We start from the raw sequence: 19,986 nt of genomic DNA, 5'->3' as shown, positions 1-19,986 counted from the left end.
GGGCCGACGCAACACAACTCACAATATAAAAAAACGAAAAACCCAGCAGATAATTGGTCATGCAGAGGCAAGCATAATCAGCCTGAACAGATGTCCTCATAGAGCATTTGACTCAGTAAACACTGAAGAATGGCTATGGGATGTCCGAACAAATTACTCAAATTTCCTACAGCTCCTTTAAGCAAAGCTTTTACCTTGCGTAGGGAACCTGCTAAATCATTCAGATGGTGATGAACGGCCCTGTACTTCTCAACCCACCGTAGTCTCCAGTTGATCGTGATAGGATACACTAACACAACTTTAACAGATCTACAGACACTGACACACAGCCCTTCTCTCTGCAGACTTCTCATCTGCCATCAACACCAGCGCTCCAAGAACATGAACAGCAGAAACCACAGACCCTCATTTTTGATATCATAAAGCGTTGATGATACACATCCCTCTGCATCACATTTCAAACATATTCCAGGTCCAAAAAACCACAGCCCTCTCTGCTGATGGTTCATGGAATCAGATTGAGATTATATTATATTTATAGATATCAAGCCGTCTACAGGGGCCGGTAAAGGACTCTGAGAATCACAATGTGTTCATTCATGTAAGGTATGGTGGCTTGATGTGGTACGGGGTTGTTGTGGGGTGTTTGGGTTCTTCTGTTAAGTATGTTCACTTCATTATTCGACTGTGCTCAGTGTTCTGCTGGCCCTCTGAATGTATGGGACAACCACTCCTTATTGCTCATCATGCTTGGGACAGATCCTGTAATAAATGTAATAAGCTTATAGCCAGTTGTACAATGCCAAGTTCTCATGTTAGAGGTTGAGCCTAGTTTAGGTAAGTTTAGAAAAAGATAGTTGTTAACACATGCAAAACTTCACCACGTGCACAGATAAAGGTTTCTCTGTCTCCCCCCCCCCCCCCCCCCCCCCCTGACTTCGAGACATGAAGTTGAGTTAATCTGGGAGATGTTCTTTAATATTAATATTTCTTCAGGTGCAGTTGTACTATGTGCTCCGATGTGATTGGCCGATGCAGGTAGGCGGGTCCACAACCAACCGTATAAGATCGACTCGTCTTCCTCTGAATGATGCGTGCTGGAGAAGAAGTAAGACCAAAGACAAGATGTTTGCTGTTCAAACTTTGATCGTTGCCGCTCTTCTGACACAGTTGGTCCTTGTTGTGGAGTCTGGCAGTAACGGTAAGTACTTTTAGTTAGTTGTCCGTACTTTAAATATATGTTAATCAGATCCAGACACAAATATTATGGAAGGGTAATAATGTGTTCAACAAAGCTGTTACATACTGTTCAGTTGTTTATGTTCATGTTTTATTTAGTCTTTCATATTATAAGATAAGCTATAGAAGGTTGATTTGTGACGAAAGGAGGCGGACACACTAATATTGATGTCATTGTTTCGGTCTTGCAGGCAATCCTCCTGAAGGCAGGATAAGTAAAGACCTATCACGTGACCTGTATAAAGCGACGGTTACTCATGCTAAGAAGTTTACGAGACCGCTTGACGGGAATGACGAAGAACATGGAATAGTATGCCACTCTGGATTGGTGTGAGTCCCCCTTTTTATTTATAAAACCTTCTATCAGTAGCCTACTTGTGGCACACATTCAAAACGGTGACAAAGGGAATAAATCACTCATAATCATATTATTTGATACTGATAGTCATAAAAGCATCCAGGCTTTGTTGTAGTAAATGGACTGATAATGGAGGTGGACTCCCACTGCAAGGCCAAAGGGAAAGGTTTGCCTCTGTCCTGGAGGGTGGGCTTAATGCAGACTTACGGTGGCTTAAGGAGGAGAGTGATGCCCTGAATCTTGATGTAACTCAAAAAAGTTCATTAAGTCTAACTTGATATATTAACTTGTATGTTCATGTCACAGCAACAGCTGACGCTTCTGAAGAAGACTGCAGGAAGTAGTCGAAACATGTCGGACAAACAAACAAATGAATTCTAGTCTGTTTACATGAACATACAAGTTAATGAATCTTGTTGTGTTTCTCCTCTTCAGGGTGACGTTGGAGGGTCTCGACACGAAATTGTTGATCCATAAGGTAGACATTGGGATGATAGTGGAGGACGCCGCTAAAATGGGACCTGAATGGACGTCGGATAGTCCAATGGTCAGTAACAACAAGCGCTTTTGATTCAGGGCTAAACGTATCGGTGAAGGTGCAGCTCTTTACTAAGCCTGAACATTGAATAAACACTCATAGATAATACATGCCTGATACATAAAATAACATGATTTTTTTGTTGTCTAGGGAGGTAAAGAAAAGGATTCTGTGAAGGGAAGAACTGTTGCTGACCTCGTGAAGATTGGGGGCCCATACTACAATGTCGTCTTCTCTAACTGTCATCATGCAGTTAACAAGATGCTTAACAAACTGAAGCGAACCATGAAGCAGAAGTGAAAGGATTCAAACGTTTTCATGAGTAGGTGAAAAAACTCATGATTTCACACCACCAGAGTCCATCGAGTATCACATAAGAAAAATAAAAAAATACATTCATTAATCGTGTTTGGTTCATTTTTGTAAAACCCAAAATAAACCTAAATATTTCATAACATAGGGTAATCAAAACTGTATTTGCTTGAGAAACACTGTGGCAGTAACAATGCCACCATAATGACAATGTTATTCAATGTTATATATGTATTAATAATTATTATAATAATGATAAAAAGGCAACATAAGCAGGACTACAACCTGTGTCCCCAGCTCGTAATCAGCAGGTCTTACCACTGCACCACGAGAAGCTTAGTGGAGGTGGATGGATTTGATATTTGATATTGTATCCACACTTTGGGTTGGGCAGGGGTTCGGGATTACATCAATAAAGGGAAAGGGGGCATTCTGCAGGATTTGGCCGGAGGTTATACTTGACTTTACATGTCATGTGATATAGAAATAAGAGGCTCCCATTAAAGTAAACCAGCGGGACTCAAACCTTTGACTCCCGAGGGTTTGCCAACAGCGCTCTCCAGCTGCTCCTCCTCCACAAGGAGGAGGAGCAGCTGGAGGAGGAGGAGGAAGATGGACTACTTAAAAGGACCTCCTGCTCCTCCTCCTCCGTCTTCTGATCCTCCACAAGGAGGAGGAGGAGGAGGAGGAGGAGGAGGAGGGGGACCAGGAGGAGGAGCAGGAGGTGGAGGAGGAGGAGGAGGAAGAGGAGGAGGAGGAGGAGGAGGTGGAGGAGGAGGAGGAGGAGGAGGAGGAGGAGGAGGAGCAGGAGGAGGAGGACCAGGAGGAGGAGCAGGAGGTGGAGGAGGAGGAGGAGGAGGAGCAGGAGGTGGAGGAGGAGGAGGAGGAAGAGGAGGAGGAGGAGGAGGAGGTGGAGGAGGAGGAGGAGGAGGAGGAGGTCGAGGAGGAGGAGGAGGAGGAGGAGGAGTAGCAGGAGGAGGAGGAGGTGGAGGAGGAGGAGGAGGAGGAGGAGGAGGAGGAGGAGGAGGAGCAGGAGGAGGAGGAGGAGGAGGAGGAGGAGTAGCAGGAGGAGGAGGAGGAGGAGGTGGAGGAGGTGGAGGAGGAGGAGGACGGACATCCCAAGTGCTGGACTAATGCAGTGAAAACCATCAACCCACGTGCATACACAGATATACACACACACACAGATAACGTGATCCTGCACTCCAACCAACCAATAAGCTGAGGTTATGGAACTCCATTAGATCATTATTGCAGCATTCTTCGAAGAAAATAGTCCAATCCCGGGTTGCTTTTAACTCACTTTATTTGTTATAAAGTAGGCATGTTTCGGTATGGAAAAACTATGAAGCTTAAGGGAGGGAATTGTATCTAACGCGTGGAGAGGAAAATACCGTTCTCCGATGTAGAAATCACTATATTTGGTGCTATTGTATTAAGGATTATTTTTTATACATTTTTTATACACAAACAGAAAGTAGGTTTTCTTTATTTGTTCTGTAATATTTACCTCCTGCGATTGAAAGAGTTTCTGTGAAGCTGAAAACACCAAGATGGATCCTGAGCCGACAATGCTGTCGATCCATTTAGAAGCTCAGCCATCCGTGAGGAACTCGGATTAGAGCCGCTGCTCCTTTACTCAGAAAGGAGTCAGCTGAGGTGGTTCGGGCATCTGGTAACGATGCCCACTGGGCGCCTTCCTTGGGAGGTGTTTCAGGCACGTCCAGTGGGGAGGAGACCTCGGGGAAGACCCAGGACTAGGTGGAGAGATTATATCTCAACACTGGCCTGGGAACGCCTCGGGATCCCCCCATCAGAGCTGTTCAATGTGGCCCGGGAAAGGGAAGTCTGGGGCCCCCGGCTTGAGCTGCTCCCCCCGCGACCCGACCCCGGATAAGCAGACGAAAATGAGATGAGATGAGATGAGATCCATTTAGAAAAGGATTCAAACTACCCCATGCTCTCCCTTTAAATGGTCTACTTCTTTATTGTTCACGGTGCACTTCACCAAAATCTGAACTCATAACGTATAGTAACCGTAATGAGAAGTAGGCTATTGCGAATCTCTAAATAGTTTCCGTTCCAGATGAAATTAAAGCACATGCAATTTATTCATTCTACATGCAGTCAGCAGTGACGTTGTAAGAAGCACATGAAACCAAAGGAGACGGCCCGGGGGTCGGGGTCCCACCATCTCATCAGAGACACGCTGTGACAGGCTGTCAGATAGCGGGGTGAGAGGGACGTGGACCAGAGGGGTCCTGGACTCACCTCAGGACGGCCATGGAGAGCTGTATCCACCGCGCCGCCTCGTACACCTGAAAACAACGGAACGCTCAACGAGGGACTCCTTTAGATCCACCTTGGCTTACCCATAGTATAACGACTGTCCATCCCTAAGTAGCCTACCGTTACATTCAAGATTTTAAATAAACCTTCCACTGCGCAACAAACCAATGAGCAACAAATCCCCGCTTCATTTAAGGATAATTTGATTTCTTTTAATTTACTCACGTCGGTTAGGTTTTCGGCGTTGCTGGTGTTCTGCGGTGTGCAGTTTGAGAACATCGCGTCTGCTTCTCTTCAAGACTAAAGTGCGTTTTAAACATGGACTGGTGAGTTAGCCTGAGCCTCTGACCGTCCAGCGACGCTGCTTGGTGTAAATAAGCAGAAACAGGTTTTAAGTCCTTATCTCCTCCCAGATTCGCTTATCTGCGAAGCAGCATACAAATGGTGAGATTTGGCGTTGAGAAATGAGATCTGGTGACATCTGGTGGTCGACACGGACGACTACTGGTTGGACAAGAGCATCTACCAAGCGACCAGAAGGTGTCAGCCCTGTGTCTGTGTGTGATATAGGCCTACACTGATGTAGACACGGAGGGATTTTCTGTGTTGTATCGTCCAATCCTTTTAGGTGTAATCGGTCTTGAAGTTGGGAAGGCGCACAATGATCCAAAATTAAACAATTATCGATAATTCTCCTTGATTATAAGGAGTAAAAAGTACAGATGTGTTAAAATGTTAAAAACCTGTCAATTAAATAAATACTAAAGTAAAGAACAGACACATGAAAACTGTGCTTAAGTGCACTAAACAAAGTATTTGACCTACGTTACTTCCCAAATGTGTAGGCAATTCTTCAAGAAAACCAATACAATTTTGTCAAACACTGTTAAGTTTCCAATAAAAGTATGTAAATGAGTGAAACACACACGCAATAACTGTAAACTGTCACTCAAATTACCCTTACTTGACATTAACAATTCTGCATAATATTGCTGTTGTACTGTTGATTGTTTTTGGCTGATATACCTTAAACACATTCCCTCTTCTGTGATATTGCTTCATCACAGAGCTTTTAAAATAATGTTTCTCTATGGTTTCTCCCTCCCTAAAATTCCTTGAGAAATTAAGACAGGTTTCAGCAAAACCCTTGATTTCATCTTGGATGCTGTTTCCAGGGGAATTCTCTCCCCACAATGGCTGTTTTCACGGCTATTGTTTAAGGTTAAGCACTGATGAAGAAAATGAGAGATTTTGGAGCGTGTCTGCGTTTGTGTTTTGTCCTTTCCCACGGCGACCCTTGAGATCCAAAGGCGGCTCTAGGAGGAGTCGATGCCTGGACACCAACACTGCTCGCTTCACGTACAATTTGTTGTGTTTTATAATTGCAAGTTTGGAAATGACGGCTGCCTCAAGAGCATTAGGCCTAGCCATCTACCCCATCCCCAACTTGTGCCTTTAACTTCTTACTACTTTTTAAAATGTTTATTCTTAACTCGTTCACAGGGTCTGATATCAGGTGACTTTATGGGATTTTGGCTATTTGGAGCTTTTACGCACTACAGAGATATCGATATAATTGTACCAAAAAATTATGAATATATATTAGTGAATCTTACACATTGTCACTTCAATAACTTCTATGTCAGTGACTATTATGATGTAACTGAACCAATGGAACATTGTTGAACAAATAGGATAAATAAAACCTGGAGATTATTGAGATTATAACAAAGCCCCAGCCAATAATGACTTTGATTATAGCAGCATATAAGTGACTTTAACTCAAAAGCTGGGCGCGATGGCTTCTCCTGTTGAGCTCCCAACTGGAGAGGACACATTAGATGAGCCAAGAAAGATAGAAACTGGGAATTTAAAAAATCACCAGTGAGTTGAGATGCAATCAGAGAGGACAGGGACATTTTTTTCCATACTCAGACAGTTGTGTGCCCACCCATTCCTCTGAATGTGCTGCAGACAGTGGATGGCCAGAGGTGAAGAGAACAGTCTACAGAAATACAGAGGTGAACAGTTGACAGCGTTAAAGGGCCAATGACAAGTAAGAAATATATTAAAAAAATTAAGGGAATTAATTCATAATATATAAAGGACAAAATCATACAATTCTGAGTATGATGTCAAAATATTAGAGAAAAACATTGAATGATAAATTATAAGCACAAACAACAGGACATCACAGGAGAGAACAGGTTATCTTCTTAGTCCCGATTGTCGCCAACCGCCAAACTCTACCAGCAACTTTCAAATTTGTTCTAGTAATTTTAGTTTTTATCAGTGTTAGATATTTGCATGGTAATGAAAACTGACACTGAAAACGGTACAATCACTGTAGACACGGATGAGCCACTAAGCTAAAACAGGCTTTTCAACTTTGTTAATAGACATGCTAGGCGTTAGCCCTCTTGATATTGAAGGGACATTGTTAGCTAACTAACTATTAACGTTACCAAGTAAATTTATAATTACTAAGTTACTAAGAATTAATGTTTAATAATCTATTCCTTTAAAGAACACTCAATGAAAAAAAAAGTATCCACAAATAAAAGAGTACATTTATAGTTGGATTTAAAAGCGGTTTAAAACTAGCACGATGCATTTAATCCCGGTTTACTAAATCAAATCATAGTGGGGTTTTCAACACTCTTTTAAAAGAACATTAAAATGATCCCTTTCTTTAGTTGTTTTCCTCATCCATTTCCTCGTTACTTTTCCTTTTCACTATTTTGCACGCTACTACAAATACGAGCCTTTTATCTAAAGCTCACATACTTAGTAATAGATATCTGTAATTCAGTTTTGACTAGTCAAACTGAATTACAGATATCTCTAACAATGCAAAACGCCGAGTGCTCGTATGACATCTCTGTGGATTCAAAGTCAATGCAAAGTCAATGCAAAGATGCGAACAGGGTCATAAAACTTCATAAATGCCGGGCCTTCACTGACATGGCTGTGTTACAGGCTGCAAGGATCATAGTGTGTTTTGATTCATAAATGGAATATATTTTAATGCATTCTTAGTGCATTATGATGGCTGTTATTATGCATTTTAATGTGATTTATGATACTATTTGCTTTTGGAAAATACAAAAACATTACAAGCTGGTTATAAGTCAATATAAGTGGTAATTGCTTGCTTTAAGTAAAGTGAAAGAAATAAACATTAAATGTATGCAATGTATGCAGAATTAATGTTTTTTTTAATGGGATAAAACAAAGTGCACTCCAACTTGAAACAACTTTTTTAGGATTTTAATAACCAACTTATTCTATAGACTCAATCAACTTCAATTATAGATAACTGAAACAGATTATTCTTTCCCTGTAGTTTTATATAGCGGGTATGAACGGGCAGTAACCTGAGTTCTGGTTAGGTCCTCCAATTTGACAAAACTGAAAGATGAACTTTTACATTCTGCTGATTTTGAATGTTGACTGATGATTTACATTCCAAATCTCAAGACAATAATTCACTCAAAACAAAAATACCTGAAACAGTTTGTACCTTAGCTGTGTATGTTTGAACACAACATTTTGATCAACTAAAGGGACTACTTCAAATAGAACTTGGTAAATCTGAACTTTCAACCTTCAGCTTGTAAGGGAGGAAGAGTGTTGTTAATCCAAGAAAAGTCTTCATTCACAGGGAAGGGTTGAAGAGTAGAAGCTCGTCATATTTCATAGTTTTGATCTTGTCTTTTACGTCCGTGGTTCTCGCTGAGCGACATCCGTCGACGATGGCCAGCTGCTCCGGCTCTCGTTCCAGGGAGGCCTTCTGGAGCTGCCATGTTTAGCTCGGCATGTTTGGCTCAGCAGACCTCCTGCTGGCGCCCCAGCCCATTACCAACGGAGTCAGTGTAAAATAACCTTTATCACTTTAAACATTTCTTGCGGTACAACCTTGGCAGAGTCGGACCAGCCTGGTGGAGAAACGGAAAAAGGCTGCTGAGATGTTTCTAAACCAGCAGGCCAGTCCTTAAAAGTGTACTGGCTGGAATAGTTGACATAATCGCTATCTCACTTGTAAGATATTACCTGTATCCCAACCTGTAGCCCCCTTCTGTCTTAATGTGTTAGCCTGTGGTTTGTGTTGTCTCTCGTTGTTCCCATTGCGGCTCCAACAAAGAGCAGGTCTAACTGGTTTTGCAACTGGCAGAAAATTGGTCATGTAGAGGCAAGCATAATCAGCCAGAACATATGTCCTCATAGAGCATTTGACTCAGTGATCACTGAAGAAAGGGATTTCCTATCAAATGACACTCAAATTATTTATCTTAAATCTTTCCAACAGCTCCTTTAATCAAAGCTTTTACCTTGCATAGGGAACCTGCTAAATCATTCAGATGATGATGAACAGCCCTGTATTTCTCAACCCACCGTAGTCCCCAGTTGATCGTGATAGGATACACTAACACAACTTTAACAGATCTACAGACACTGACACCCAGCCCTTCTCTCTGCAGACTTCTCTTCTGCCATCAACACCAACGCTCCAACAACATGAACTTTAGAAACCACAGACCCTCATTTTTGATATCATGATGCGTCAAATGATGCACATCCCTTTACATCACATTTCAAACATATTTCAGTTCCAAAAAAACAACAGCTCTCTCTGCTGAGGGTTCATGGAGTCAGATAAAGATTACTAAGTTGTAGATATCAAGCCGTCTACAGGGGCCGGTGAAGGTCTCTGAGAATCAGTATCTGTTCTGTATTCACATGTAAGGTATGGTGGCTTGATGTGGTACGGAGCTGTAATGGGGTGTTTGGGTTCTTCTGTTAAGTATGTTCACTTCATTATTTTACTGTACTCCGTGTTTTGCTGGCCCTCTGAATGTATGGGAAAAACCCTCCTTATTGCTCATCTATGTTTGGGACTGATCCTGTAATAACTGTAATAAGCTTATGGCCAGTTGTACAAGGTTTCTCTGTCTCCCCCCCCCCCCCCCCGCCCTGACTTCGAGATATGAAGTTGAGTTAATCTGGGAAATGTTCTTTAATATTAATGTTTCTTCAGGTACAGTTGTACTATGTACACCGATGTGATTGGCTGATGCAGGTAGGCGGTTCCACAACCAACCGTATAAGATCGACTCGTCTTCATCTGAATGATGCGTGTTGGAGAGTAAAGGCAAGGCAAGGCAAGGCAAGGCAACTTTATTTATATAGCACTTTTCATACACAAGGCAGACTCAAAGTGCTTCACATATAAACATTGTCATACAATAAAATAAAATAATAGATAAGTAAAAGAAAGACATATGCAAAGAAATGGTTAATATAGAAAAAGGCATTTTAGTATTAAAATAGAAAATAAAGGCAAAGTTAAAAAAGCTTTTTAGAAAGTGCAATGTATTTAAGATTTTAGCAGAAAGCTATAGCAAACATAAAAGTCTTCAGTCTTGTTTTAAAGGTGCTCAGAGTTGGGGCAAGTCTTAAATCCTCTGGGAGTTTATTCCAGCTATTTGTTGCATAGTAACTAAATCCTGCTTTCCCATGTTTTGTGTTTACTCTGGGGATAATTAACAGATTGGTCTCAGAGGATCTTAGTGGTCTAGAAGGCTGATGTAGTGGAAGCATATCAGTTAAATATTTTGGGCCTAAACCATGTAGGGATTTATAGGTTAGCAACATGATTTTAAAATCAATTCTCTGACCTACAGGAAGCCAATGTAACGATTTCAGAATTGGTGTAATATGATCAAATCTTTTGGTCTTTGTTAGAACTCTAGCAGCAGCATTCTGAACAAGCTGAAGCTTCCTCAGAGTTTGTTTTGGAAGACCTGTGAGGAGACCATTGCAGTAATCAAGCTTACTAGTGATAAAGGCATGTACAAGTTTTTGTAAGTCTTCGGTGGACATGAGCCCTCTAAGTCTTGCTACATTTTTAAGGTGATAATATGCCGATTTTGTAACTGATTTGATGTGACTGTCAAAATGTAAATCTGAATCCATGATAACCCCTAGATTTCTGGCTTCGATTGAAGTTTTCAGGGACAGAGAGTGAAGGTGTTGGGTTACTTTAAGCCTTTCCGTTTTAGGACCAAATACAATTATCTCTGTTTTGTCCTCATTTAGTTGAAGGAAATTTCGGCACATCCATTCCTTCACTTGCTCAATGCACTGGCACAGCAGATCTATGGGCCGATAGTCATTTGGTGATAGCGATACATAGATTTGCGTGTCATCAGCATAGCAATGATGGTCAATATTGTTATTTTGCATGATTTGCCCTAGTGGGAGCATGTAGATGTTGAATAAAGAGGGTCCTAAGATCGAACCTTGTGGGACTCCACATGTCACGTTGGTTGATTCTGATACAAAGTCGCCAATGGAAACAAAGTAGTTCCTATTTTGTAGGTAGGACCTGAACCAATTTAAGACAGTGCCTGAAAGCCCCACCCAGTTTTCTAACCTTTCCAGAAGTAATGTATGGTCTACAGTGTCGAATGCAGCACTGAGGTCAAGTAGCATTAGTATTGAGGTTTTGCCAGAGTCTGTGTTAAGACGGATGTCGTTTACAACTTTAATAAGGGCGGTCTCAGTGCTGTGCAGGGGTCGAAATCCTGATTGGAAGGTGTCATAGCAACCAGTTGATGCCAGGAAGTGATTTAGTTGCTGGAGGACAACTTTCTCAATGATTTTACTTATGAAGGGTAGATTTGATATTGGTCTGTAGTTGTTAATAATAGAGGCATCTAGGCTCCGCTTTTTTAAAAGGGGTTTAATAACTGCAGTTTTCAAAGCTTTTGGGAACTTGCCTGACTGGAGAGAGTTGTTAACTATCTGCAATATGTCTACTGCTAGGCAGTCGAAAACATTCTTAAAGAGGTTGGTAGGTATAGTATCAAGGCAACAGGTGGATGGCTTTAGTTGTGTCACAGTTTCCACAAGATTTTGAGAGTCTATAACATTAAAGCATGCCATCCTTGCCACGTAATTTTTGCCTGAACAGGGTGGTAGTCCAACATTTTTGTTTGACGTGGAGATATTGATGGCGCGTCTGATACCTTCAATTTTATCAATATAAAAAGCTGCAAACTCATTGCATTTCTGCGTGGAATGGAGATCAGGTGGAATTTCTGTTGGGGGGTTGGTCAGTCTGTCAACAGTTGCAAATAGGGTTTTTGCATTATTAGTGTTGGTTTTAATGATATTGGAGAAAAATGTTTCTCTAGCATTTTTTAAGTCTAAATTGTAGGCACGGAGGCTCTCTTTATAGATATCATGGTGAATATGAAGTTTTGTTTTACGCCAGATGCGTTCAACCTTCCTGCATTCCTTTTTCTGTGCTGTTACAGAAGCAGCTTTTCTCCAGGGTGCCTTTTGCTTTCCAGAAATCGTTTTAACCTTATAAGGTGCAATGACATCTATGACTTTCAAAATTTTCAAATTAAAGTTTTCTACAAGATCATCAGCAGTACATGGGTTTAGAGGTGGTAGCAAGGAGATGGCCTTTTTAAAAAGTACATTAGAATCTTCATTGATATACCGTTTTTTGACAGTGTTTGATTTTGTCTGTATGTCGGGAATAAAAGATATGTTAAAGAAAACACAAAAGTGGTCAGACAAGGAAGGATCAGTCACAGAGAGATCAGAAACATTGAGGCCCTTTGTGATTACCAGGTCTAGAGTGTGCCCCTTGCAATGAGTAGCCTCTTTCACATGTTGAGACAGTTCAAATGTGTCCAAAATGGTAAAAAGTTTTTTTGCACACTTGTCATTCAAATCATCAGTATGAAAATTGAAGTCACCAGTTATAACTAGACAGTCAAATTCTGTGGAGATGCTAGACAATAATTCTGTGAATTCATCGAAAAAATTTGCAGAATATGTGGGTGGCCTGTAAATAATTAATAGGAGAACTCTGGGGGAGCATTTCAATACAGCACTAAGGTATTCGAACGATGGAAAATCACCAAATAACATCTGTTTCCCCTGAAATACATTTTTAAATATAGCAGCAACCCCTCCACCTCTTTTTCCAGATCTACATGCATCAAAAAAGTTATAGTCGGGAGGAGCTGTCTCTATCAGAACGGTTGCACTGTTATTTTGTTCCAGCCATGTTTCAGTTAAAAACATAAAATCCAGTTTGGAAGTGTTAATAAAATCATTAACTAAAAATGATTTGTTATTAAGAGACCTCACATTAAGTAGAGCCATCCTGATGGTGCTGTTGATAGGCTTTAAGGTTGTTTTTGGTTTGGAGGCAATAGATATGAGATTTGTGAGGTTAGCAGTGTGTCTAAGTTTCCCTTTGTTTACTCTCTTAGTGGTGACAGCATGAATGCGAAAGTTGCCCTGCTTTGACGTAGGCAACCTTGGGTTCAGCAGATTATGAGAAACTTCCTTTATACTGTGTCTACGGCTGAACCCTTTTTTGTCTCAGTAATACTCAGGACTACTATCGGGGCGGGGGCGGGGCGCCGTCCTCCTGGGTGTTAGCAGTGTTAGCAGCCTGCGGCCATGACGTGGCGATGCTATCATTGACACAGATGCAAGTTTGATGCCAGCATGTTCCAGTTTCTTAAATTCGGCTGGAAAATCGCAAAGGGAGACATCGGAGCTGGAGTTGTTGTTGTGGCTATGGGAGAGATGAGGCTGGAGGTCATCATCGATGGGGGAATGCAGAGGAGGGGGGTGGCCGTTCCTCGCCAAGCCAGCATCAGCGATGGGGGAGGGCACAGTGTTGATGGCGTCGGGCGGGCTGTTGTCTCTCTTCAAGGTCTGTGGGCTGTCTGCTATCTGTGTGTCAGATAGTGGCAGAGTAGTTGTGTGGGGGAGGCTGTAGTCTCGCTTCTTCTCAACCTGTGCTCTGATTGTGGCCTGTGCGTCAGACCATGGCAAGATTGTGGCCTGTGCGTAAAGCGAGAAGAGTAGATTGTCACTCAACAGTTTTGAGCCTAACCTGTTTGGGTGTAGGCCATCTGCTCTGAAAAGATATTTGCGCCCCCAGAATAAGTTGAAATTGTCAATAAAGTCCCTTCCTCTTTCATTGCAGACTCTGGAAAGCCATGTATTCAGTGCAAGTAGACGACTGAATCTGTTTATTCCCCTGTCAACAGTTGGTATGGGTCCACTGATGGAAGACTTGATGTGTATTTTGTCCAGTGTATCCAATAGATCAGTGTAATCCCTCTTCAGAAGTTCTGACTGTTCTCTTTGAATATCATTAAATCCTGCATGCACAACAATCTGTGAGATTTTGGGGTTTTCCAATATGATTTTGGCTAGTTTATGGTTGATATTACTAACCATTCCATATGGGAAGATGCATGTTTTGATCTTCTTACCGGTTATATCCTTGATAGTTGAGTCTCCTATAATCAGAGTGTCTGGTTCATCTGCTTTCTCTGAGATGGGCCCTTGTTGGACGGTGGCAGACACATGCGCAGCCCGCCTCCGTGGCGACTGGTTGTTCCGTTTCTGTCCGCACTGTCCGTCCGGACGCATCTCGGGGCTCAGGGGTGCATCGGTGGCAGGCGCGTTCGTGGACTCTTGAAGTGGCAGGAACCGGTTCTTCAGTGGCAGGGTTGATTTGAGTAACGGGCTAATCCGGCTGATAACTTTAGCTTTGGGTAGCTTAGCATTTGGTGTTGAGTGAACTTGTTGATTTACTTTGGTATGTTGCTTTGGCTTAGCGCCGACTCTGTTCCAGTGAGACGCAGCTGGAACTGTCTCTCTCATGTCCAGCTTCGGGAAGGATACAGTGTAGCTTTGATCATCTTGCTGTATCTGAGTGAGCTCAGCGAACTCACCCATCGGCACTGTATCCTGTGATAGTCCTTTGCATTTTTCTACTGCTGCTAGTCTCGTTTCAATTAAAGCCAATGTCTGTTTCAGTTTGGAGATATCCGAATACAGAGGCATGTTGGCGATAGGAAAGTCCAAGGCTTTTTCTGCGGTCTGATCCGGGAGTAAAAAGTGCCAAAATGTATTGTTGAATCGAGCGATTGAGGACGACGGAAACAAACTATATACTGTTAGGTAAATAAAATAAGATAAAGTAGATCTGAACGATGAATTAAGTAGTTCTTTCCAATGCCCAGCGGAGCTTCGGGAAACATGACCTCCCTCTCTCTCTCTCCACACACATTCTAATCTAATTAGAATGTGTAAAGACCAAAGACAAGATGTTTTCTGTTCAAACTTTGATCGTTGCCACTCTTCTGACACAGTTGGTCCTTGTTGTGGAGTCTGGCAGTCCGGGTAAGTGCTTTTATGTAGTTGTCTGTACTTTAAATATCTGTTAATCAGATCCAGACACAAATAACATGGAAGGGTAATATTGTATTCAACAATGCCATGTATTAAAAAACTTGGTATAACCTGCTCAGATATGGAAAGCTGTTACATACCGTTCAGTTGTTTACGTTCATGTTTTATTGTCTCTTTCATATTATGAGATAAGCTAAAGAAGGTTGATTTGTAATAAAGGAGGCAGACAAACTAAATATTGATGTAATTGTTCTGGTCCTGCAGGCACACTCCCTGAAGGCCACCTAACTGAAAAAGCTAACGGTAAGCTGTTTCAAGCAAAGGTTGTTCAAGGTGTGTGGGTGACGAGACCGTTGGCTGGTGCTGAAGTGATAGGGTTAGGAAAGGTTGGATGGTGCTGCCACTCCGGATTGAAGTGAGTCCCCCTTTTTATACATCAAACATTCTACCAGTAGCCTACTCATGGCAAACACATTCAAAACGGGGACAAAGGGAACAAATCACTCATAATCATATTATTGGATACTGATAGTCATCCAGGCTTTGTTGATAAAGTGAATGGACTGATGATGGAGGTGGAATAACACTGTCAGGCCAAAAGGAAAGTTTTGCCTCTGGCCTGGAGAGTGGGCTTGATGCAAACCTACGGTGGCTTTAGGAGAATAGTGATGCCCTGAATCTTGTTGTGTTTCCCCTCTTCAGTGTGACGTTGGAGCCTCCCCATCCGAATTTGTTGATCCATAAGGGACCTGCGGGGACCGCAGTGGAGTACGCAGATAGGGCGACAGGAGGCTGGTCGACCACTGGTGAAATGGTCAGTAACAACAAGCAGCACTTTATTCAGGGCTAAATATATGGGTGAAGGTGCAGCTCTTTACTAGGCCTGATCAATGAACATAGACCTATAGATAATACATCCCTAATACATAAATAACATGAATTGTTTGTTGTCTAGGCAGGTGAAATAAAGGTTTCCAAGAAGGGAAAAACTGTTGCCGATCTCGTGAAGGCAGCGGGCCCGTTTTACGCACTCCTTAAGGGTGAACATTGTCATTGTGCCGTTGAAGATATGCTTGCCATCCTGAAGCGAACCATGAAGCGGAATGTGAATGTGTTCAAACGTTCTCATGAGTAGGTGAAAATACTCATGATTTCACACCACCAGAGTCCATCGAGTATCACATAAAAAAATGAAAAAACATCCATAAATCGTGTTTGTTTCATTTTTTGTAAAATCCAAAATACACGTTAATATACCATAACCTAGGCTAAGAGTGACTTAAGAGTAACCTAGGTCTCGGACACAAGCACTCTGTGGCAGCCAAACTTTCTTAAAGATTCAATGCTGTGCTTTTTGTTGTTAATTATTGCATTTGGGGGTACTACTCGAATAGGGTTACATGCCTGCATGTTAGAAATACCCATTATTATTCTCACACTGTAAATTTCTGCAAAACAAATTTCAGAGTATTTCAAAGACGGTCTGATTTGTATCGTGTCGCTTTAAGGCCCCCCTCCCGAGTAGCCCACTCTGTTGCGATTGGACAAACGGCGTGACTTTTGGCACTAATTTTCCGCCTTGCAGATCCTGGTTTTTTGTACTTGAAGGATTTTTTTTGGTCCTTGAAAGATTTTAGTTTGTACTTGGAGGATTTTTTTTTTTAATTGAAGAAATATGTTTCTTTGTATGTGTTAAACATACTGTATTTGTTTCTGAAGCTAAATTCATTAGTTTGTGAATGATGTTTTGTATTTGCAAACCACACTGAGTGTGTGTGTGAATCGTTGTGCGTGAGTAAAACACGTTTTGTGTGTGTGGGGGGTTTTGGCATGATTCTAACTCCATACAACCAGAGTGGTAGAGATAACAGAGTGGCGACACTTCCATTGGACTCCGTTGTAGCGCCTACTTCCGGGGTATGGAGCCTCGAATAGTTCCAAACAACCATTTTACGGCGTAGGGGATCATCCATTTCCATTGCTGGCCGCCGAATAACTTCTGAGGTAAATTGATTAAATAGCTTCCTCTTTTGAATTGTCAACTGTCAACTTTATGATGCATATACTGATATTTCTTTGTAAATGCACAGCGTAATTATATATATATTTATCTTGGTAGACGACCGTTTGCCTGCTAGTTTGTTAGCTCGATTTCGCCACCTGTGAAGGTATCTCCAGGGGTAAATTGATTAAATAGCTACCTCTTTTGAATTGTCAACTGTCTATTGTATTAGAGGTCCTTTTATGATGCATATACTGACATTTATTTGAATATGCACGGCGTAATTCTATATATTTTTATCTTGGTAGACGACCGATTGCCTGCTGGTTTGTGAGCTCGACTTCGCCATGTGAAGGTATCAACACCAACAATTACGAAGTTCAGTAGTGAATCAAACTTTTATTTAGTTAGTTATTTATGTTGGTTTACTAGGATCATTTAGGTTGATTTAAGGACGGGTTTTATGATGCGATAGCTAGTAGAAATAACAGTGTGTTTGTTTAATTATATCCTGGAAAGGGTGATGTTCAGCACATGAAGCCCTACAGATGCCGCCGCTTCAACAATGCTGATTATGATGGGCGGTGAATTTAACCTGTATGGCTTTTTCGTTTTAACTTCTCCAGTCGCCCCATCAGTCCCTGGCAGTCTGGTCCCTGGAGCAGCTGGCCCTGGAGCAGCTGCCCCTGAATCGCCTGCCCCTGAATCACCTGCCCCTGAATCACCTGCCCCTGGCAAAGTGGCCTCTTGATTGCCCTCTGTGTCTCCTGTCATGCCATTTTCATCGCTCTTGAAATCCACCTCAATTTCTCCCTCACTCTCTTTAATAATTACATGGTAATGTTGCTGTTTTATGTATTTTGCCTTTGCAACTACTGTCATCTCCAATGTAAGAAAATTAATTAAAGCGACATTTCTTTAATGTGAATTAAATCATCTGCCACAATCAGAAACCAATAAAATGTATAAATGGATCTACCGGCAATTGTTAATTGGGTAGAAATGTGTCTACATTGTGTGCAAATCCTCAGAGAATCCCTGACCTCTGGTTGTTTTTTAAACTTAATGTACAAATATGAATTATGTAATCTCATTAAGAGTGTAGTCTATCCCATTGTTAGCTGCATGGATCATACCGAAGTTTAATTTGATGAAATATGTGTGGTCCGTTGCACTTGGTTCTGGAGGCACCCTCACAGAAGGGGGTTTCCTCCTCTTCGGCTTAAGGCGATGAATGAAAACTGTTGGGACTGCATCGGGCCTGGTCATCTTCAAAGTGTACCTTTTTATAGGTAGGCTTGTAAGATCAGTTTCCATTGCACTTCAAATATCATTGAAAAGTCATAATTCTCTACACTTAGAACTATTATGCCCTTTGAAATGCTATCAAGTGATGTGAACATTACTTGCATTACATAGTTTTTGACGGTTGCTGACCCCTGTCACTTGTACGTTTTGACGGCTGACCATTGCCATCCATTTCTTCCTGCGCCCTTGGTCCTTGGGGAAGCCATACATGTGGTAACCCTTGTGGTAACCCTTCTCGGACCGATTGGAGCATGCAAACGCTGCACAGCAAACCATGGTATGACCATTGATCTAAACCAATTTTGAATTTGCTCAGGGCTATTATAAGTATTGTAATGGCATAAAGTATAGTATATTTGCAACGTTATATGTTAATGGTTTGCCCTAAGTATATTATATAGTGTTCCCTGCTGTGTCCATTGTTGAATCTGTTAACACAATCACACTCACTTGTTCTTGTCACACTAATTGTTTAATAAAAAAAATAACTATTTCATTCATCCAAGCGTAATGAGTTGTTATTCTTTAATATATTTGATACTTTGTGTGGCTCATATCTTAAAATGATCATGGTAAAACATCTTGATTTCTTTCATTTCAATACAGTTGTAGGGTAAAAGCCAGTATGCTAACACGAACGTGAAGCTTTCCCTCAAACTTAAAAACGTATCTAACCACTCTAAAGGTAAAACTGACGTTAACAAATATGCAATAATGCCATAAAAGTCAGACAAATACTTGTACGTGTTTTTTTCGTTCATATTTACCATTCAATATTGAAATCTCTGTGGTCGTCCCATAGAATAACATTGACTGCGCGGCGTGTTTGGAACTATTGAGGCTTACATGAACCACGTGACAACCACGTGACCACCCTGTGGGCGAGATCATAGCGTGTCGCAACTCTCTTTCTCTATAGCTCTGCATACAACCCTCGTTTTACGAGAAAACACACCCACCACATCACACACACACACACACACACACACACACACACACACACACACACACACACACACACACACACACACACACACACACACACACACACACACACACACACAAACACAAGCACCTACAAGCACACACACACACACACGCACGCACATGCACTAATACATTCCATTGAATAAACAGGCCAACAAAGAGGTGTGTCTATACCTCTATAGACCCGCTTCCCTGCGCCCCCTACAGGTTACCGGATGTAACTTGTTTTGAAAATCGCTATATAGAGTGGCGAAGTCACGCCCCTTCCGGTAGAGCTCACGGGACCTATGAGATCGAAAAATATGAATGGGTGTCAATGAAGAGAAAATAATTATTTTCTGGTCCCAGTCTTTATATGCCCTGGATTACCCATATGTTGTTTGTGGATTTAAATGATAATTTTTCATGCAAAGAAAACTAAAAAATTTTGTGAAGAAGTTTGATAATTTTAGTGTTTATGTGAGGCCGCTTTGTGTACTACAGCTCTTCGCTGCTCTCGACGCATATGATACACGTCACCACACCCACACTTGGAACTCGGCGCAGAGATGGCGATCTCTCTGCTCCACTTTTTCAAACCACTATAAGTCGGGGCATGTGGAGAGTTTTAGTTATGTGCCATCTCTAAGTGCCATCTCTGTGCCGAGTTCCAAGTGCGGGTGTGGTGACGTATATCATATGCGTCGAGAGCAGCGAAGAGCTGTAGTTTAC

General features: G+C 41.7%; 2 long non-coding RNA genes across 2 annotated transcripts; one reads left to right on the top strand and one right to left on the bottom strand.

The window, feature by feature from the left end:
* Positions 1-3,955: 3,955 nt before the first annotated feature.
* Positions 3,956-5,128, bottom strand: LOC115545556 (uncharacterized). The gene is made up of 3 exons (XR_003977123.1): positions 4,962-5,128; positions 4,719-4,765; positions 3,956-4,021 (listed from the first exon to the last, which is right to left on the bottom strand). It is a non-coding gene; the product is annotated as an uncharacterized LOC115545556 (long non-coding RNA).
* A 10,226-nt stretch (positions 5,129-15,354) lies between these two features.
* Positions 15,355-16,164, top strand: LOC115545557 (uncharacterized). The gene is made up of 2 exons (XR_003977124.1): positions 15,355-15,393; positions 15,681-16,164. It is a non-coding gene; the product is annotated as an uncharacterized LOC115545557 (long non-coding RNA).
* Positions 16,165-19,986: the final 3,822 nt, after the last annotated feature.

Source organism: Gadus morhua, chromosome 6 (assembly GCF_902167405.1).
Source record: "Gadus morhua chromosome 6, gadMor3.0, whole genome shotgun sequence".
Taxonomy (NCBI): Eukaryota; Metazoa; Chordata; class Actinopteri; order Gadiformes; family Gadidae; genus Gadus; species Gadus morhua.
The sequence above is the reverse complement of the archived record's forward strand: the minus strand, read 5'-3'. Positions and strand labels throughout refer to the sequence as shown.